Source organism: Nelumbo lutea, chromosome 5 (assembly GCF_056320005.1).
Source record: "Nelumbo lutea isolate HS-2025 chromosome 5, American lotus-T2T, whole genome shotgun sequence".
Classification (NCBI taxonomy): Eukaryota; Viridiplantae; Streptophyta; class Magnoliopsida; order Proteales; family Nelumbonaceae; genus Nelumbo; species Nelumbo lutea.
Genome location: NC_142688.1, coordinates 40316320 through 40338788, shown reverse-complemented (window position 1 = coordinate 40338788; position 22469 = coordinate 40316320).

Genomic DNA, 22469 nt, shown 5'->3' with positions numbered 1-22469 from the left:
AGTGTCAGTGTTAGTGTTAGTGTTAGGAAATAAAGTAAGCGCAGGAGAAGAGTAGTGTGTTAGTGTTGTGTTTTCCCTTATTGTTATCTTTGTCATTCTTCTTTTCAGTTCACTGTCAGTGTTAGTGTTAGTGTTGTGTTTTTCCTTATTGTTATCTTTTTATGTTGTTCTTCTTTTTAGTTCTTGTTTAGTTTTATGTCATTAGTGATCACTTTTTATGTCCAACCATATTGTGTTTCCAACAATAAATATATCTCAATTTTTAATATTGGTGATTATTTAAAGGAATGTTTTAAGAAGCAATCTTGAAATTCAACAACTTTTCCCAGTAGGCTCAGTTTGGAAGGAGTATAAACACAAATATAGGTATGTTTGGAAGGAGTACGAATACAAATAAAGGGGGCCTACTTGTAATTATGTAAGAAAGTTCAGGGGAGGTGATTACAATCACCAAACTTCAGGGAAGGTTTCAACAATTTGCCCTTATTTTAATTTTATTTTCGTTATAAGAATCCAAAGTCATTTTCAGCTCATATATATATATTACTTTAAGAGTTTTGTTTCATTTACAAATTTGATAATCCAATGGATTTGCACTATGCATTAATATTCTAAATCCTATGGACAAGATTAATCTTTTCAAATCTTATACATAAAATTTGGATATAAGTATATTTGACCTTCCAACCGATTTTTGAACACCTATTGTTAGGCTTTTTACAGTGAGATTGATGTGTGATTAAGAGGTTATACATGTTGGTCTCACATAACTGCTGTATTGGTTATCATCTCATTGTGTGTAATGGGACAAATATCTTTTTTCCCTAAAAGTGAGAGACCAAGAGGGTAAAAAGTGCCCCATAAATTATTCCAACCTATATTCAAAAGAAAAAAAATGAAAAATAGCTTTTCAGAATTCAATTGTGTATAATGTATCCAACATATATAGTCAGGCTTACAAGATCTTGAGCCGACTATTTTCTTGGTTTACTTCGAGTTCAAAAACTAATCAAACACATAATAAGATTCAAACTCAATTACCACCAAACTTGATTAAAGCTAGCTAGATTTGATTACACCCCTATTAATGATCCCTTGTGCAAATATTGGTCATCACAAGCTATCTTGAATTTCATGATCACTTGGATCAACTTCAAACACTTGTTACTATATATGTTCATGATCCCAATGAACAGATCTCAAGTCTTGAATAGAACCAGCTACAACTGAGCCAATAGAGTTGATGTGAAGTTATGGATTATTGCAATACATGTGAATTTATAGATTGTAGCTTGGTTGTTGAAGTGGAGGGAGGTGGACTACTCAAAGCTGCTGGATAGGGCAGCTCAGCCCTGAAATCTGACGATTAGCCAAAGGGAGGTTTCTTTTCATCTTCCCCTTCAAGTTTGAGGCCATAAGGATTGTGAAGGAATGCCTATTTTGGGTGAATGGTTTTAGAAGTTGTTCCTAAAGCGGTGGTCTACAGGGGTTGAGAAGGTAGAGCAATTTATTAGTTTTCAGCAATGGAGCAATTTAATACTTCTTCTTTGATGTGAGGCTTCAAGCCACTAATTGCAGTGGAATGTGTCTCTCAGTCAGAAGGTGAAAGTGTAGTTTTTGGAATGAATGCAAGCATCTTGGGTCTTGTTGTTTTTGGAATCCAACCACATTTAATTTGTCCCAATGCGATATTATGGATATTTAACCAATTCATAGCATTCAGGGACTACATAAAGAATGTAGAGCACAACAAACGAGCAGAATCTCATACAAGAAAAAGTCGGATAATAATATTCAAATAAAAGAGAAGCAAATACACTATAACTAAAAGTAATTATGCATATCACTAATAATAAACACACGAAGATACAAACATAATAAGCACACAATATATCACTTAAACCATACACGTACTCGACTTCACTTAGAATTACACACAATACTCATAGGGGTGAGCCCCTATTTATACATGACCTAGTCTTTTTACATTAAATACAAAAATATAGCAAAATTATTCCAGACGGAGGGAGGTTTGAGCAGGAATGGCCCACAAGCTGGCACGGCACAGCCTGCACTTTGCATAGGCCGCAAGCAGGTTGTGTTGTGCCAGTCCAGCATGGCCCATTTTATAGCTCTATCTATTAGGAAGTAACTCTTCTTTCTCATTTAATGCCTATTACAAAAAAGACACAAAAATCCATTCTTTTTGTTCATAAGTATATTATAAAATAAGTTAATCGCAAAAATGTTATTTAACATTCTCATTTAATGTTTGTTAGGGAAAATACATAAAAATCCCTCTTTTTGTTCAATAGTTGGAAAACAAACCATGGTAGTTGCTGAAACCCCACAGAAGTTTTTGGTTGTTGCTTAAACCTCTCTTGAAGTTTGTTAATTGCAATCACCTCCCCTAAACTTCTTGACATAGTTGCAAGTCACCCCCCTTTGTAAAATACTCTAACAAGAGGCATTAAAATGTCCAAAATACCTATGTAATTATTATTAAATTTTCTTAATGAATAAATTTAAAATGGGATGATTTTTATTAATACTTTTATCATTTATAATGACATTTTGTTAATAATCATATCATTTCTCAAAAAAAATGAATTTGTTAATAATTATAATTAATTAAATATAATTACAATTAAATAATAATAATTTTTATTATGAAAATTAAAAACTAAAAAGTAATTCTTTTAAATGGAAGTTTATTATTTAGCCTATAATAATCTACCATTGAATATCAAATGGGTTATAAATTACAATTAAATAGAACTTAATTTTTATTATGAAATAAATAATAATCATATTTAAGTTAATTGTATTTTGATTGAATTTAAATTTATTATCTATTATATTTAATGTAAATCTAATGGATATGAATCAAAATTAAATTGAAATGGAATAGATATAATTGCAATAAAACTTAGGAAATTTAGGAAATTTAATGGAGTATTTGAGAGGAAAGAGAATTAGCGGGTATTCCATAGCACAGATGAGAAATTGGGTGGTGTTTTTATCCCTTCACTATTCTAGAACAAGAATTTTATTTCTTACTCAACGAAAATAATAGAGGCCTTTGGCAATTTATTCTTCAAGGACAAATATTTGTTCTACAGAAACAAAAACAGCATTTAGATAATGAAAATATTTCTTTATAGTCATAACAAAATCTTTATTTGGTTGAACACTCAGCCTTAAAGCATCATGGCTTCCAGCCCATATGATTATAGTGATTAAAGCATGGGAATCATAGAGTTTAAAATTTAAAGATGATTGATCCACATTCTGCCTCTAGGATCTCATATGTGATAAACTGAAAACATATTTTTGAATACTAGCTACTAGCTAGTTTATTCGGTTCCATGTTTAGACACCGAAGCAGAACCCTAAATTTCAATTGATACAACAAACTAACCCCACATTTCCTGATATTCAACAAAAAAATAGAAAATAATATAAAGGAATGAACTCAGATCATATCAAATGAAGATCATCCATAGGTAGAGAAGAGAGGGTTGTTGAAGGTTTGGGAGAAATAAATGAAATCCTATTAAAGATGTGTTCTGGTCGCTCGCTATCCAGTTCTTGACGCAACAAGAATGTTCAACCCTCTTTTGTGTTGTGCAATAGCATTCTTTGAGGTCGAATGAATGAGAAATCCTGTTCTAGAGCTTGAGTTTACCATTTTGTGTGAAATTATAAAAGTGCCCCTTCTCTCACGTGGGAATGTCGCATATATGTTCATTATTAGATATAGATGTTGTGGGAATCACACATTCTTACAGAACTTGTTTTTTGAGAGTATCCATTTGTCACTCCCAAAGAATTCATTCTTTGGGTGCTATTCTCATGCAGGAATGGCTGGTTTCTTTTGTTTTCTTTGTTTTTTTTTTGCCAGATACGTTTTTGTTCTACAAGAATATTGGGAACAATAAAAACACTTTCTCGGAACGTTGCCAAATGGGGCATTAGTGTAATTTAGAAGTCATTTGCAACTGAAGAGTGAAGATAGAGGAGTACTTAAAAAACAGAAATAAGAATTAAAAATAGGGCAAATTAAAAATAGGGCAAATTTAGAAGTCATTTGCAAATGAGATCCCCCTTTCCTCTTCATCCTCCTCCTAATCTTCCCTTCTCTTAAGGTGGCTTACACCTCCTTGTGTTCGGGAGGCTTATGCCTCTTGTGTTCTGAACTACGCCTCATACCTTCTAGGTAGTGGAATGCCTCGCGTCACTCCTCCACATTTTAAAACATTGATATCAATTTCTTGAATCCTTTTAGCAATCCATTCTTTTCTATCTTCGATTCTTCCAAACTCCTCTTTGTTCCACTCCTTTTAGCAATCCTTTTAGAATCTATATCCTTTTCATCTGAATTCCACTTGACCTTCTTCCCACCTCTATTGTACTTTCTTTAAAAATTCAGGATGAAGTAGCCACATGTTCTCAAACTAAAACAAACAAGGTCCTTCTCCTAATTTCTCTTGTGAAATTCTAATTGCACAATGATTCGAAGTTGGTCTAGGAAGTGCCCTTACTACCATTCCTCTCCAAGTAGTCTCCTAATCTACAGAGAATAGGAATCTGTCTAGTTTACAACATAGGGGTTTTTCTTGAAAGTTGGACCAAGTGAAACTAGCTTGTAGCATGGGGAGCTCTCTTAGCTCAAAGGACTCCACAAGTAGGTTGAATTTCTTCATGCTAGAGGTGATCCTATGGCTAAGATTAGTTGTTTCACTCACAAATCTAATGACATTAAAATCGCCCCCCAAACACCAAGGACCAATCCAAAGGCCCTTTATGACTGCTAGTTCTTCCCAAAACTCTTCCCTTTCCCTATATGAATTTGGACCATAAACATTAGTTAAATCCCATTATAACCCACCCTCTTTCCTCCTAAACTTCACTATGGCCGTAAAGTTGTCAATCAATTCTTCAGTGCACTCTATCTTTTCATTCTTCCAAATTGTTAGGATGCCTCCTAAGGCTCCCCACAACTGTGCAAAAGCCCAACTTAAGCCTCTGGCTGACAACACACTTCTTACCCATCTTCTATCCACCTCTTCCAACTTTGTTTCTTGAAATAGTACAACATTTGACTTCTCTTTCCTAAAAACTTCCTTAACCACCCTTCTTTTTCTTTGACTCCCCAACCCCCTAACATTCTAATTGATGATCTTCATGGGAAAAATCAAATGCTGAGACCCTGAGGTTTTTCTTAAACTAAACCATTTTCCTTTCTTTGCTAAAAAAAAAAACATTTTCCTTTCCTAATCACCCATAATCTGATTTTCCTTCCTAAAAACTATTCCCCTTATCTCTAAACTCTGTTCTACCAATCAAAGCCTAAGACCCTCCAGCAATTTTCACCATTGCCAACACTCTTCTGCCACCGCTAACCAGTGTTCATCTCATATAGTCTTGCAGTGCAAGCCATAGAGATTGACAGAGTTACCAGCGTTCATTCTCCATCCCTTTCTTCAACATTTTCTAGGGCTGTAAATGCTGAATGCATCTTTGAATGATCATGAGTTTTAATTTCTAGGGATGCAAATGCTGAAATGCATCTTCAACTGCTGTCTATTATTGAGTTGCCAGTTGAGGTTGTTCCTAGGCTGCCCTAAACTACTGCCGCTTGCCTGCTATTTGCAAAACTCATTAAGGCAAAATAGGTAAGTCTGCTTTTCCTTCTTCACTTGATGACTTGGAAGATTTTTGAAGGATTAACAGGGTAGCCGAAATTGTTTTTTCTTGCTCTTTAACTTGAATTGAATCAAATTCGAACTGGATATCCATTAACCTTATTGAATCGAATTTGAATAGGGCAACTAGAGTATTTAACAAATTCAAATACAATGAATTTCTTGTCGAATCAAAATTGGATATACCCCCATCCAATTTCGACCTGATCACTTTGCATCCCTATTGGTTGAGCCCCTGGACCTGGATTCCCCCACTGGCCCACTCCCTATGCATTCCTTCCTGCTCCTTCCTTGGCAAGGGATTCAGCAAGGTCATAGTTCATCTAACTGAGACATTTGACCTGGTCACAAATCACTTTGCTTCTCATATGCAGTTTAGAAGTGCCCATGGACAATCAACTCTTTGACATTATCCGACTAATGACCACTCTGAAATAACTTTAGAGCAGCATTATTTTATCAGCAACAAAAAAAAATCAATTTATTAATAATAGAAAATAGGAATTATACATCTAACAGTAGCATTTTCCCACTCATCTCTGCACATTCCACCTACGCCAGATGACACTGGATTTCCAAAAGATATGGCATTGCTACATTCTTTTAGGCAGATTTTGGGGCATGAAATAGTTATAACCATCTTCTTAGAGTCAGCACCTAGTAGTCCTATCCGTGTTATCTATTTGCAATGCCAGACTCAACCTTACCTTCTTTTATAAATAAAACAGATAACCCTCTTCAACATTTCTTGCTTCCTTCTCTCCTCTTCCTTTCTTAATTGACACCTATACTTGGTATGCAATTTTTCATAAAGAAATTCAAGAGATTTTAACAGATTCAAAGTGATTCTAAGACTAAAATAATAGGTTCTTAATAAGAAAATAAAATATACAAGAAAGAAATATTGTCCCATATTAAAATCTCTTAAAGACAATGAGTCTCTGCAAGGGAGTTTGCTAATATTGGAATCCATCTAAAATGAGATGTTCATTCTAGAAGACAACTTTCTAGATTCCCCGGTAAAGTAATGGAGAGTACATGTTAGATTCTCTTGATATTCTTAGGAGTCAGGACCAATAAAAGTCCAGAAGAGCTAGTACAGAGAGGTGTGGGTAAGATGATATCTTGGGTGTCTGTTATTCAGGACTTTAAGCACCTGAATTTGCCTCATCTTTTTAATTCTCAGTTTTGGTGGAGTCTATAACTTGATTTGCTTCTAGACCTTTCTTTTGGTTTGGGAGTTTCTGTAATTTCTCTTTCTTGAATAAAATTACTTTACCTTTTTCCAAGAAAAAAATATTCTCATCAACAATAGGTGACAGGGATTGGGGACTCACTTTTCTCACTTGAAGTGGAACGTGTAACCCTAATGCAAGATTTGAAAGTGGGCTTTGCCTCAGGGATGAAGAGAATTCGGATTCAAGAAGAATCTAAAATGGCGATTTGCTAGATGCATGAGTGGAAACTACATTTTTGGCTCCTTTTTAAGACCTTGCACAAGTTTATTAGTGTTAATCCCTTTCCCGTCAAAGCTCTTTGGTTTGGTCCCGTCACACCTAAGGTGAAGTTTCTCTGTTGGGGGCTAGTAATTTGATTGTTAATACCAGTGAAAGGTTCCAAATTAAAAAAAAAAAAAACAAAAAGATTGTTGTCTCTCCCCTCATGTCTGATCCAAGATTGATCAAAGACTGATCAAAGAAGGATACATTGCGATCACTAAAAACAGAATGGGCACACACACATACAATTGATTGATGTGATGAATTAGTTAAATGTCCATAATATCGCATTGGGACCAAGGTGGTTGGTTTCCAAAAATAGCAAGACCCAGGATGCTTGCATTCATACCAAAAACAACACTTTCACCTTCTGACTCAGAGACACATTCCACTGCCACTAGCAGCTTGAAGCCTCTTATCAAATTAAGCAGAAGTATTAAATTGCTCAATTGCTGAAAACTATTAAATTGCTCTACCATCTCAGCCCCTGTAGACCATCGCTTCAGGAAACAATAACTTCTAAAACCATTCACCCAAAATGGGCTTTCCTTCAAAATCCTCATGGCCTCAAACTTAAAGGGGAAGATGAAAAGAAACCTCCCTCTAGCTAATCGTCGGACTTTAGGGTTGGGCTGCCCTACCCAGCAGCTTTGAGTAGTCCACCTCCCTCCACTTCAACAACCAAGCTACAATCTATAAATTCAAATGTATTGCAATAATCCATAACTTCACATCAACTCTATTGGCTCAGTTGTAGCTGGTTCTAGCCAAGACTTGAGATATGTTCTTGCCTTCGCCTGATTGGGATCATGAACATATATAGTAACAAGTGTTTGAAGTTGATCCAAGGGATCATGAAATTCAAGATAGCTTGTGGTGACCAAAATTTGTGCAAGGGATCATTAATAGGGGTGTGATCAAATCTAGCTAGCTTTAATCAAGTTTGATGGTAATTGAGTTTGAATCTTATGATGTGCTAGATTAGTTTTTGAACCCGAAGTCAACCAAGAAAACAATAGGCTCAAGATCTTGTAAGCCTCGCTATATATGATACATTATGCACAATTCAATTCTGAAAATCTTTTTTTTTTCTTTCGAATATAGGTTGGAATAATTTATGTGGCATTTTTTACCCTCTTGTCTCTCTCTTTTAGGGAAAAAAAGATATTTGTCCCATTACACAAGATGAGATGATAACCAATACAACTGTTATGTGAGACCAACATGTATAACCTCTTAACAATAGGTGTTCAAAAATTGATTGGAAGGTCAAATATACTTATATCCAAATTTTATTTATAAGATTTGAAAAGATTAATCTTGTCCATTGGATTTAGAATATTAATGGTGCAAATGCATTGGGGTTAAAGCTCTTATATAGTTGAGCTGCCGTGCATCTCATGAAACGGCTCTGAAATCCTAGAACCGAGTAGTTGGGATCCATTCCGCTTCCGAGGGAGAGTAATGTACCAGTCAATGAAGTTTATGGTTACCTTCCGATCTGGGCGGGAAAAGGATAAGGCCTACGATTACACGGCGTGATCCCGAGTAGTTCGAAGTCCATTGAGAAGCTTCTAGAGTTGATTACGTGTGCTGAAGTGACTTTTGGTTCCGAGGTGCCTAAACACCCGAGCTCCCGATATGCTGACAAGGCTCTCCTCACTGAGTTATCATCCTGTTGGTAGGTCACGTCCACTTGTCCTTCACTTACTAGGTTGGGCCAAATCACCCCTCATCAATTAACCCTCACAGGTGGATTTTGCGTGATGTCTAGATGGTACGAAGGAAGGCTTTTCGGTCAGACTTGTAGGACTGCTTGGCTCAACCAAGAAATGACCAAGATCGCATATCGAGTACGCGTGGACGTCGCGCCGCTTATAAACTCCTCCGACGTCAAAACGCGCGCTCAACCGATTTTAACCTCAGGTAGCGTGTAGCCGATTTTCATCGGAGCCATTGGATCATGTAGATCTTGGCCATTGAACCTTGGTTACATTGGCTGTAAATAGGGGCTGAAGGGCCCATTTTTCTTGCCATAAACCGCATGATCAAGTTCCTTGATGTCACGTTCAAAGCTCTCAGCTCGGTGTCATTTGTCCTTGTGTCCGAGGTCATCCCGCTTTCTTCACGGTGAGTTTGCCTTCCCTTGCTCTGTTGTCTTTTTCCTTCTTAGTCCAACATGTCTAGTTGTAGCATAGATAAGCTTTTTGATGGGAGTAATGAGTCCATCGAGACCGAGGTGGGTAACTTGGCCTATGTTGAGGAGTTTGGTTTTGTTGGGGCACATGCTTCGGTTGAAATTCCAAACTTCACTTCAGAAAGGGCGGATGCATCGGGTCAAAACTGCGAGGTGTCCGAACAAGGAACGTCAACCTCGCGCCCTAGCCGAAAGCCAGATCGCTTTGGTCCTTCCACCATGACTATCGAAAGGTTGCAGTCTCTAGCTTCTTACTATTGTTTTTTTACCGACAACATATTCAGCATTCCCTTGGGTCAGTACCCTTGGGATCACAAGTCAGACAAAATAGCTATTTGCGAGGAGCAGCTCGTAGCAAGACTTTGTTTCCCACTTCACCCCTTCATCGTAGATGTTCTTCAATTTTTTAATGTCACCATAGACCTGCTCCACTCGAACTCTATACGATCCATTGTCGGTATTATCTCTTTATTTCATGCATACAATAAACCCTTGAACCTCGAAGTGTTTAGTTCATTGTGCGCTATAAAGAAGAACTCAACCTGTGTTTTCAAGGATGAGATGTACATCTACTACATTTCTCCCTGACCAGGGTACAAGGTCTTGCACGGGTTCCCCAACAAGGTACCGGCCTGGAAAAGGCGGTACTTCATGGTTTGTGTAGCCGGAGTGTGGCCATTGTCGACGAAGTGGAGGACGGCCATTACTGACCCCGGGGTTCATCTGGATAATGAGACTTTGGCAATGGTTTTATCCTGGGTTGACCTTAACCTGCAGCTGGCGGACTTTCTAGCCGAAGAAAAACTCATACAAGTCGGGATGAGTCCTCTAAGTAGGTCGTCACACCGCTACACACATTTTTTCTTCCTTGTAGCTCATATTCGTGACTAACTTGTTTGTTGCTTGTTGTAGGAATCATGGAAGACATCCCCGCTGATAAACTCTTCGGTACCATGAAGAGGGGCAAGAAGAGGAGGGCTTCCAAGAGATCTCATCCTCAGGAGGTCGCCGCCACCTCTGACGTTGACGCCACTACTACCGAGCTCCCTTCAACTTCCGAGCCCACATGTCCTCCCGTCATCGACTTAGTTAAGGAAGACCAAGGCAGGGCTTCTTTGCATCACACGCCCAAGGAGACTCCAGGTCCTGAGCTCTAGTCTATGTAGGCGGGGGATGTTGACCCCCGCATGCGGAAGAACATCATGAATCCAAAGTATGGTCTCCTCAAGAGCAAGGATGTGGTCTTTGTTGAGGAAGTAACACAATGGGCCGAGCTACTGGTGGGTCAGCTTGAGGCGAGATCAGCTCATCATGTCATGGTGGTACGTATCTAGTACTTAGTTAATTCCTTCAATAGTTAATTCCTTCAATAGCTACTTCACTATGTGGTACTTAATTTTGTTTTCCTTCCTTGATAGGCGAACTCTACTATCCACTCCCTAGTCAGGCAATTTGAGGTGACCCTAAAATGGGCTATGGAGGCCGAGGAGTCTTCTTGGAAAGCTCATGCCGATCTGAACTTAGCTCGCGACTAAATCAATAAGCTGCAAAAGTACTGTTGATGGCGGAGAAGGACGAGTTGCAAAAGAAGAACGAGGACCTCGAGACGCTTCTGAAGGAGCGAACTGACATCCTGCTTACGGTGGTGGAGGAGGCCAAGGTCAAGGGCGTTGAGGAGTAGAAGTCTTCGATGGAGCAATAAAAATTGTTGGTTGAAGCCGGTGTGGCGGGCTACCGCATTGGCTTTAAACTTAGAGGTGGTTGACCCAGAGCAAATTCCCTGATCTCGACCTTGGTGCCATCACAACATCCAAAATCACCAAGGAAATGGCCGCGGAAACCGCTAAAGACCCAAACTCCGAAGAGGAGAGCAATGAGGACCTCCTCGGTGATGAGACAACAGAGGAGGAAGGAGGAGATGGTGCTACTGAGGATCATATGGAGACCGACCAACCTGCCGATGCTGTCGATGCCTTTGTTGGGGATGAGGAACCCCAGATCGATTCATGTAACTTGCCTCTTTTCTTTGACCCCCTATATATATGTGATATTTCGAGCCTCCGAGCTCGGTTGATTAGTTGTAGCCTCTTTTTCTTTCTTCTCTTTTTTTTTGCTATGTACTTCGAACTTCTCACTAGTAATGAAATGCAATAGTTTAAGAAATCTTGTGTGCAAACTTTTTCTAAGTGTAGATTACTCCTAAAGTGTTGAGCTGATGAGCTAGGCTTGAGTGGGAATAACCCAATGTTGCTATACGCCGAAGTGAACAGAGAGTGTAGGGTATATGCCCGACCTATCTCTACATGAGCTACCTTTTACTTACCCATGCCAAAGCGACTAGGTTTTTTGGTTGCTTATGCCGAAGCGACTAGGTCTTAGAATGCCCATGCCGAAGAGGCGAATGGGTCTTATATTGTGCCGAGGTCTTTTTTCAACTTGACACTATAGCCCTTAGGCTCTAGGAGTGACTTACGGAGCAACCAGCGGACTACACCAAGGAACGAGTTGCCCCGACGGAGGAGACAATTCACATACTGGTTTCTGAGACCGAGCTAACCAAGACTCTCCAGATCAGTGCCCTGAGAAGCAAACCACTCCGGACACAACTAGTAAGTTTTCTACTCAATAATTTAGATGTTTTTGCTTGGTCTACAGTACAAATGTCCAGAATCGACCCTAGTGTGATAACTCACAAATTGAACATGGACCCTTTAGTCAAGCCAATAAGACAAAGAAAACGCAACCTCGCCCCGGAGCAGTGGAGGGTAGTCAATGAGAAGGTCGGGAATCTCCTCGCCGCAGACTTCGTCAAGGAGGTCCATTACCCGAGCTAGGTCACCAACCCCGTGCCGGTGAAGAAAACCAATGGCAAGTGGCATATGTGCGTCGACTACACTGACCTGAACAGAGCCTGCATGAAGGACTGCTTCCCCTACCCAGACTAGACCACCTAGTAGACGCAACCTCGGGGCACAAGTTGCTAAGTTTCCTAGATGCCTACTCCTGCTATAACCAGATTATGATAGACACAACTGACCAGGACAAGACTGCTTTTGTAAGCGAACTCGGGCTGTACTATTATAAAGTCATGCCCTTTGGTTTGAAAATCGCTGGAGCAACTTTCCAACGACTTGTAAACAAGATTTTTGAGCCTTTGATTGGCAATAAAATAGAATGTTATGTTGATGACATGGTCGTGAAGACCTAGTTTTCTAATTCTTTAGTTGATGATTTAAATATTGTTTTTCAAATTCTAAGGAATTACAATATGAAGCTAAAACCGGACAAGTGTGTCTTTGGGTCACATCGGGAAAATTCTTTGGTTACATAGTGAACCAACATGGCATCAAAGCCAATCCAGATAAAATTAACGCCATCTTAGATATGAGATCGCCCCAAAAAATAAAGGAAGTTCAAAGGCTAACAGACCGGGTAGCTACTCTAAACCGGTTTATTTCTAAATCAACGGGTCGGTGCCTATCATTCTTCAAAGTAATAAAAAAGAACAAAGACTTTGAGAGGACCGAAGAGTGCTATCTCACGTTTAACAAGCTGAAAAGATACCTAAGTACCGCTCCAATTTTGACCCGGCCTAAGGAAGGAGACGAACTAATGCTATACCTCTCTACAAGCGACAAGGTGGTTAACTCGGTATTCATCAGAGAAGTAGGTTGGATCCAATGACCCGTCTACTATGTAAGTAAGGTTTTGTAGGATGTAGAAACTAGATACCCCGACATCGAGAAGCTGGCGTATGCGCAAGTGGTAGCATCTCAGAAGTTACACCCGTACTTCCAAGCCCACACCATTGTCGTCCTCACCAACACACCTCCGAGGCATATCCTACTTAAGCCCGAAGTGTCAGGGATATTGACAAAGTGGTCTATCAAGCTAAACGAGTATGACATCCTATTCGAGCCACGTCCAGCGATCAAAGCCTAAGTCTTAGTGGATTTCATTGCAGAGTGTACATTTAGCACACTAGCCCCAGAACTGACTAAACCCACTAACACATCGGAGGCGTCAACCAGTGCAGCACCGGTCCTGGCCAGGGTTGGACCGACCTGGGACAACGAGTCCTGGATCCTCCATGTAGACAGCTCGTCTAACCTGCGAGAAAGTGGTGTTGGACTAGTACTGTATGGTTCGAGCGAGGTGAAGCTAGAGTACCCTCTCCAGTTCGGATTCGAGGCGGAGTACGAGGCACTAATTGTCGAGCTCAACTTAGCGATAGAGATGGGTGTTATGCACCTCGTAGTGTGCAATGACTCATAGCTAGTGGTCAACTAGATCAACGGAAATTACGAAGCTCGCGACGCAACCATGGTAGCCTACTTAGCCAAGGTCAGAGAAATCTTACCGGGCTTTTGCTCTTACTTCATTAGGCAGATAGCGAAGTCCAAGAATGCTAAGGCTGACGTCTTGTCATGATTGGTAAGTACCAGCGACAATACCATGAGAATCGTGTACATAGAAGACTTGCCCCAGCCTAGCATTCTCAGGGGGCAGACGAGGTTGCTCTTGTGTTGTAAGCAGAACCGATCTCGAAAGACCCGCTCATCGACTATCTTCTCCACAGGACCCTACCAGTAGAGTGCAAAGTAGCTCGGAGGGTAGAGCGTCAATCAACCCAGTACGTCCTTGTAGATGGATGGTTGTATAGGAGGTCTTTCACATTCCCCTACCTACGCTGCTTGCGACCCTCAAAGGCCGAGTTCATACTCTGCGACATCCATGAAGGGGTATGTGGAGGACACTTGGGGGGCAAAGCGCTCACCCAAAAAAGCACTAAGGTAGGGCTACTACTGGCCCACTATGAAGGCGGATGCACTCGAGCTCATTAAGAAATGCAATAGATGTTAGAGGCATACCAACATCCATCATCAGCCTACCGCCTATCTAAAGTACCTGACTAACCCATGGCCCTTCGCACAGTGGGGAATTGACATCTTGGTCCATTCCCACCAACAATCGAGCAAAGGAAGTTCTTGGTCGTGAAGATGGACTACATCACGAAGTGGGTGGAGGCCGAACTGTTGGTGAACATCACAACCCGAAACATGCAAAACTTCTTTTGGAAGAGTATCGTGGGTCATTTCAGACTGTCCAAGGTGCTGATATTGGACAACGGGAAGCAGTTTGAGGACATCAAGTTCCAGAACTAATGTGCCGAGATGGAGATTCAGCAAATTTCACTTCGTTGCACATCCGCAGGCGAACGGAAAAGCCAAAGTGAAGAATAGGGTGATCCTCCGTGGGCTAAAAGTTCGCTTGACACGAGATAAAGGGTTGTGGGTGGATGAGGTTCCCAGTGTCCTTTGAGCCTACCAAACTACCATCAAGACTGTGACCGGTGAAACACCCTTCAACCTCACATATGGGACGGAAGCAATGATTCCGATGGAGATTAAAGTACCGGCGTTGTAGCTTGAAGCATACAATGAGGAGGCAAACAATGATGAACTCCATACTAACCTGGACCTGATTGAAGAAGTACACGACCTAGCCTATATCCGGACTGCGGCTTACCAATAGCGAGTAGCTCGGTACTATAACGCCCATGTGAGGAAACGACAATTTCATGTTGGCAACCTGGTCCTCCGTAAGGTGATGGTACCCGAGCCTGGCATGGGTAAGCTCAGACCGAACTGGGAGGGTCTGTACTGGGTGAGACGAGTGTTCGGAGAAGGCATGTACGAGCTTGAGACCATGGAAGGAAGGCAAGTACCTCGAGCTTAGAATGTTGACAACCTAAGAAAGTACTACCTATAAGCTCGCAACTCCAACGCAACCAAGAATCTACTAAGTCCATGAGACCATCGAGCTAGTCAAAAGGACGTCGAACTAGAGAGAGGACCGTAAGTCACTCCTAGAGCCTAAGGGCTATAGTGTCAAGCTGATAAAAGACCTTGGCACAAGATAAGACCCATTCGCCTCTTCGGCATGGGCATTCTAAGACCTAGTCGCTTCGGCATAGGCAACCAAAAAACCCAGTCGCTTTGGCATGGGTAAGTAAAAGGTAGCTCATGCAGAGATAGGTCGGGTATATACCCTACAATGTCTGTTCACTTCGGCGTATAGCAACATTGGGTTATTCCCACTCAGGCCTAGCTCATCAGCTCAGCACTTCGGGAGTAATCTACACTTAGAAAAATTTTGCACACAAGATTTCTTAAACTGTTGCATTTCATTAATAGTGAGAAGTTCGAAGTACATAGCAAAAAAAAGAAAAGAAAGAAAAAGAGGCTACAACTAATCAACCGAGCTCGAAGGCTCGACATATCACGTATATATAGGGGGTCAAAGAAAAGAGGCAAGTTACATCAGTCGATCTGGGGTTCCTCATCCCCAACAGAAGCATCGACAGCATCAGCAGGTTGGTCGGTCTCCAAATGATCCTCAGTAGAACCATCTCCTCCTTCCTCCTCCGCCGTCTCATCACCAAGGAGGTCCTCATCGCTCTCCTTTTCAGAGTTTGGGTCTTTAGCGGTTTTCGTGGCCATTTCCTTGGTGATTTTGGATGTTGTGATGGCACTAAGGTCGAGATCGGGGAATTTTCTCCGGGTCAACCACCTCTAAGTTTGAAGCCCTTGCGGTAGCCCACCACCCCGGCTTCGACCAACAATTTTTGTTGCTCCACCGAAGACTTCTACTCCTCGATGACCTTGACCTTGGCCTCCTTCATCGCCGTAAGCAGGATGTCAGTTCGCTCCTTCAGAAGCACTTCGAGGTCCTCGTTCTTCTTTTGTAGCTCATCCTTCTCCGCCATCAACATCTTTAGCGACTCCTTCTAAGCTCGAGTGTCCTTCTGCAGCTTGTTGATTTTGTCGCGAGCTAAGTTCAGATCGGTGTGAGCTTTCCGAGAAAACTCCTCGGCCTCCATAGCCCATTTTAGGGTCACCTCAAATTGACGGACTAGGGAGTGGATAGTAGAGTTCGCCTATCAAGGAAGGAAATCAAAATTAAGTACCACATAGTGAAGTAGCTATTGAAGGAATTAACTAAGTACTAGATACGTACCACCATGACATGATGAGCTGCTCTCACCCCGAGCTGACCCACCAGTAGCTCGACCCATTGTGTTACTTCCTCAACAAAGACCACATCCTTGCTCTTGAGGAGACCATACTTTGCATTCATGATGCTCTTCCGCATGCGGGGGTCAACATCCCCAGCCTACGTAGACTAGAGCTCGGGACCTGAAGTCTCCTCGGGCGTGTGATGCAGAGAAGCCCTGCCTTGGTCTTCCTTAACCAAGTCAATGACGGGAGGACATGTGGGCTCGGAAGCAGAAGGGAGTTCGGTAGTAGTGGCATCAACGTCAGAGGTGGCGGCAACCTCCTGAGGATGAGATCTCTTGGAAGCCCTCCTCTTCTTGCCCAACTTCATGGTACCGAAGAGTTCATCAGCGGGGATGTCTTCCATGATTCCTACAACAAGCAACAAACAAGTTAGTCACGAATATGAGCTACGAGGAAGAAAAAATGTGTGTGTAGCGGTGTGACGACCTACTTGGAGGACTCAGCCCGACTTGTATGAGCTTCTCTTCGGATAGAAAGTCTGCCAGCTGTAGGTTAAGGTCAACCCAGGATCAAACCATTGCCAAAGTCTCATTATCCAGATGGACCCCGGGGTCAGTAATGGTCGTCCTCCACTTTGTCGACATTGGCCACCCTTTGGCTACACAAACCACGAAGTACCACCTTTTCCAGGCCGGTACCTTGTTGGGGAATCCGTGCAAGACCTTGTACCCTGGTCGAGGAGAAATGTAGTAGCTGTACTTCTCATCCTTGAAAACGCAGGCTGAGTTCTTCTTTATAGCGCACAATGAACTAAACACTTCGAGGTTCAAGGGTTTATTGTATGCATGAAATAAAGAGATAATTCCGACAATGGATCGTATAGAGTTCGTGTGGAGCAGGTCTATGGTGACATTAAAAAATTGAAGAACATCTACGATGAAGGGGTGAAGTGGGAAACAAAGTCTTGCTACGAGCTGCTCCTCGCAAATAGCTATTTTGTCTGACTCGTGATCCCAAGGGTACTGACCCAAGGGAATGCTGAATATGTTGTCGGTAGAAAAATAATAGTAGGAAGCTAGAGACTGCAACCTTTCGGTAGTCATGGTGGAAGGACCAAAGCGATCTGGCTTTCGGCTAGGACGCGAGGTTGACGTCCCTTGTTCAGAAACCTCGCGGTTTTGACCTGATGTGTCCGCCCTTTCTGAAGTGAAGTCTGGAATTTCTACCAAAGCATGTGCCCCAATAGAACCGAACTCCTCAACATAGGCCAAGTTACCCACCTCGGTCCCGACGGACTCATTGCTCCCATCAAGAAGCTTATCTATGCTACAACTAGACATGTTGGACTAAGAAGGAAAAAGACAACAGAGCAAGGGAAGGCAAACTCACCGTGAAGAAAACGGGATGACCTCGGACACAAGGACAGATGACACCGAGCTGAGAGATTTGAACGTGACATCAAGGAACTCGATCGTGCAGTTTATGGCAAGAAAAATGGGCCCTTCAGCCCCTATTTATAGCCAATATAACCGAGGTTCAACGGTCGAGATGTGCATGATCCAATGGCTCCCATGAAAATCGGCTACACGCTACCCGAGGTTGAAATCGGTTAAGCGCGCGTTTTGACGTCGGCGGAGTTTATAAGCGGCGCGACGTCCGCACGTACTCAATATGCGATCTTGGTCATTTCCTAGTTGAGCCAAGCGGTCCTACAAGTCCGACCGAAAAGCCTCCCTTTGTAGCATCTAGACATCACGCCAAATCCACCTGGGCTCGTCATGAAGTCCCCGCACTGGGTCAGGACCCCTGGCACGGGGAGTGAGGGGCAATTGATGAGGGGTGATTTGGCCCGACCTAGTAAGTGAAGGACATGTGGACGCGACCTACCAACAGGATGACAACTCAGCGAGGAGAGCCTTGTCAACAGATTGGGAGCTCGGGTCTTCAAGCACGTCGGAACCAAAAGTCACTTTTGCACACGTAATCGACTCTAGAAGCTTCTCAATGGACTTCGAACTACTCGGGATCATGCCATGTAACCGTAGGCCTTATCCTCTTCCCGCCCGGATCGGAAGGTAATGATAGACTTCATTGACTGGTACGTTACTCTCCCTCTAAAGCGGAATGGATCCCAACTACCTGGGCCTAGGATTTCAGAGCCATTTCATGAGATGCATGACAGCTCAACTATATAAGAGCTTTAACCCCCAAGAACAAGGTTCACGTGATTGTTTGCTTACTAGCTCTATCGAAACTTAAGCCTTCAACTCGCAACCTAGACAACATATACTGACTTAAGCATCAGAGCGACCTCGCTGGGCTTACCACCCCGGGTTCTCTAAGCTTTGCTTTCTTGTAGTTTGAACTATCTTGCTACGCAACCAGCTTCCAAATCATCTTCCAGCTAGGAGCGTCCAGATCGCACACCATCATATATATACATATAATATTACTTTAATAATTTTGTTTCATTTACTAATTTGATAATCCAATGCATTTGCACCATTAATATTCTAAATCCAATTGACAAGATTAGTCTTATAAATAAAATTTGGATATAAGTATATTTGACCTTCCAATCGATTTTTGAACACATATTGTTAAGAGGTTATACATGTTGGTCTCACATAACAGTTGTATTGGTTATCATCTCATCGTGTGTAATGGGACAAATATCTTTTTTTCCCTAAAAGAGAGAGACCAAGAGGGTAAAAAGTGCCACATAAATTATTCCAACCTATATTCAAAAGAAAAAAAAAATAGCTTTTCATAATCGAATTGTGCATAATGTATCATATATAGCCAGGCTTACAAGATCTTGAGCCTACTATTTTCTTGGTTGACTTCGGGTTCAAAAACTAATCTAGCACATCATAAGATTCAAACTCAATTACCATCAAACTTGATTAAAGCTTGCTAGATTGATCACACCCCTATTAATGATCCCTTGCACAAATTTTGGTCATCACAAGCTATCTTGAATTTCATGATCCCTTGGATCAACTTCAAACACTTGTTACTATATATGTTCATGATCCCAATCAGGCGAAGGCAAGAACAGATCTCAAGTTTTGGCTAGAACCAGCTACAACTGAGCCAATAGAGTTGATATGAAGTTATGGATTATTGCAATACATGTGAATTTATAGATTGTAGCTTGGTTGTTGAAGTGGAGGGAGGTGGACTACTCAAAGCTGCTAGGTAGGGCGGCCCAGCCCTAAAGTCCGATGATTAGCCGGAGGGAGATTTCTTTTCATCTTCCCCTTCAAGTTTGAGGCCATGAGGATTGTGAAGGAAAGCCCATTTCGGGTGAATGGTTTTAGAAGTTATTGTTTCCTGAAGCGATGGTCTACAGGGGCTGAGAAGGTAGAGCAATTTAATAGTTTTCAGCAATGGAGCAATTTATTACTTCTGCTTAATTTGATGCAAGGCTTCAAGTTGCAGTGGAATGTGTCTCTGAGTTAGAAGGTGAAAGTGTTGTTTTTGGTATGAATGCAAGCATCCTGGGTCTTGTTGTTTTTGTAACCCAACCACCTTTGTCCCAATGCGATATTATGGACATTTAACTAATTCATATCATCGATCAATTGTATGTGTGTGTGCCCATTCTTTTTTAGTGATGGCAATGTATCCTTGATCATTCTTTGTTATGTGGCGGTGACGTGTGCAACGCTATAACTAAAAATAATTATGCATATCACTAATATAAAACACACAAAGATACAAACATAAACACACGATATATCCACTTAAGCCATACATGTACTCCATTTAACGTAGAATTACACACAACACTCATAGGGGTAAGCCCCTATTTATACATGAACTAACCGCTTTACATGAAATACAAAAATATAGTAAAAATATTCCAGGGGAGGGAGGCACGGTCTGGAATGGCTCACAAGCCGGCACAACACAACCTGCATTTTGTGTAGGCCGCAAGCAGGTTGTGTCATGCCAATCCATGGCCCATTTTACACCTCTATTTATTAAGAAATAACTCTTCTTTCTCATTTAATGCTTATTACTAAAAAGACACAAAAATCCTTTTTTTTTTCATAATGGTAAAACAAGTCAATGGCAAAAATGTTATTTAACATTCCAATTTAATGTTTGTTAGGGAAAATACACAAAAAATCCCTCTTTTTGTTCAATAATTGGAAAGCAAACCATGGTAATTGCTGAAACCTCCCTTGAAGTTTTTGACCGTTGCTTAAACCTCCCCTGAAGTTTAGTAATTGCAATCACCTCCCCTAAACTTCTTGACATAGTTGCAAGTCAACCCCATTTTTATGTAAAATCCTCTAACAAGAGGCATGAAAATGTCCAAAATACTCGTGTAATTATAATTAAATTTTCTTATTGAATAAATTTAAAATGGGATGATTTTTATTAATGCTTTTATCATTTATAATGGCATTTTGTTAATAATCATATCATTTCTCAAAAAAAATTGTTAATAATTATAATTAAATGTAATTTTACATTTCAGATATTAATAATTTTATTGTTGATGAAGTAAATAATATTTACTTTAAAATGTAATTTACTTGATTAATTAACTCAAAAAATAATTCTTTTAAATGGAAGTTGATTATTTAGCCTATAATAATCATCCATTGAATATCAAATGGGTTATAAATCATCCATTGGACTGGATTGGATTGGATTGGACCAAATATAGTCCAATTGACACTCCTGTTTATAAGAGCAATTAGCCATAGATAAGGGGAATTTCATCTACTTACGACGTTATTTCATCTAATTCAAGGTGGAGGAAACCAAATAATATATTGAAGGCTCTTTAATTTCATGGTTTTAACGTGGGGCTGAACTCTTTATACACCCACTGTAGGGGCGTATCGGAGGGGTCCCGGAACGATACGTATTAGCTAATACAGGCCGATACGTGTCGATACTTTGAACCTTGGTCATTGATTTAATTGTTGAGATTGAAATAGTCAATTCATCATGTCATCAATCGAATAATAAAATATAGAAGATAAATTATAAAGATATGGGGTCAGTGACAAATACTTATTTACTTTTAATTGCGATAAAGACCCTTGAACTTTTATATTGTAACAAAGATCCCTCCTGAGTTTTTTTAATGTATCATTTATCATAAAATTTTATTAAAAAGAATCAAAACAGAGAGAAACTCTCCTCCAAATGCAACACCAAATTGCTAATCGTCCAAGGATACACACTGGTAAAAAAACAAAAAATAAATAAAAAATAAAAAATAAATAAAACTGATCTATCCTCCAAATGCTAGTTATATGGATGATGTTTCCCACCTTATTTTTGGTTATTTATTTCCATATTTATGTGATTTAGATATGTAACGAGAACATGTAGTTTGAAACCATATTCTTGATTACAGATCGATCGAGAACTTGTGTTCTGTAAACCATATTCTTAATCTGGTTGAGGTTCTGATATGCTTGTTTAATTGAGTTTTATATATTCGAGGGAATACACAACGATCATGACATTGGTGGATGGATCATTGATCCAATCTTATCTAATCCCTTGTCAACTAGAAACAAATGATACCTGAAGAAGTTGACCAATGAGAAGCCCACATGAATTACAATGAATGCATGGCATCAGTTGATTAGTTAAAATCTGGATGATAAACATTGATTGGTCATGAGTTTAATTTTTAGGTTTTGTTACTCTGTGGTTAGTTGTTTGCATGCAAAATGATTTACATATTCTCTTCATCTATCGTGTTTAACTCATTCAAGTATCCCACTTTCCATGACATTCTTACCCCTGTCAAGGGCCATACTGGTGTTAATTTGGAAGTCCTCATTTGAGTGAATTGGGATTTTGTTCTCACACCGTCCTTCCAACAATTCTATCCATGTAGTGGGAACATCTTCCCATTAATGAAATTATACAAATATAGAGATGTTCTGAGTGCACAACTGCAAATTTTACGGGGACAGTGTGAAGACTAGATTTGTGAGGATGAAATTTGATTCAATTATTACTGACTGAAGTAACGATCTAAGCCATGTTTGATTCAACTCTC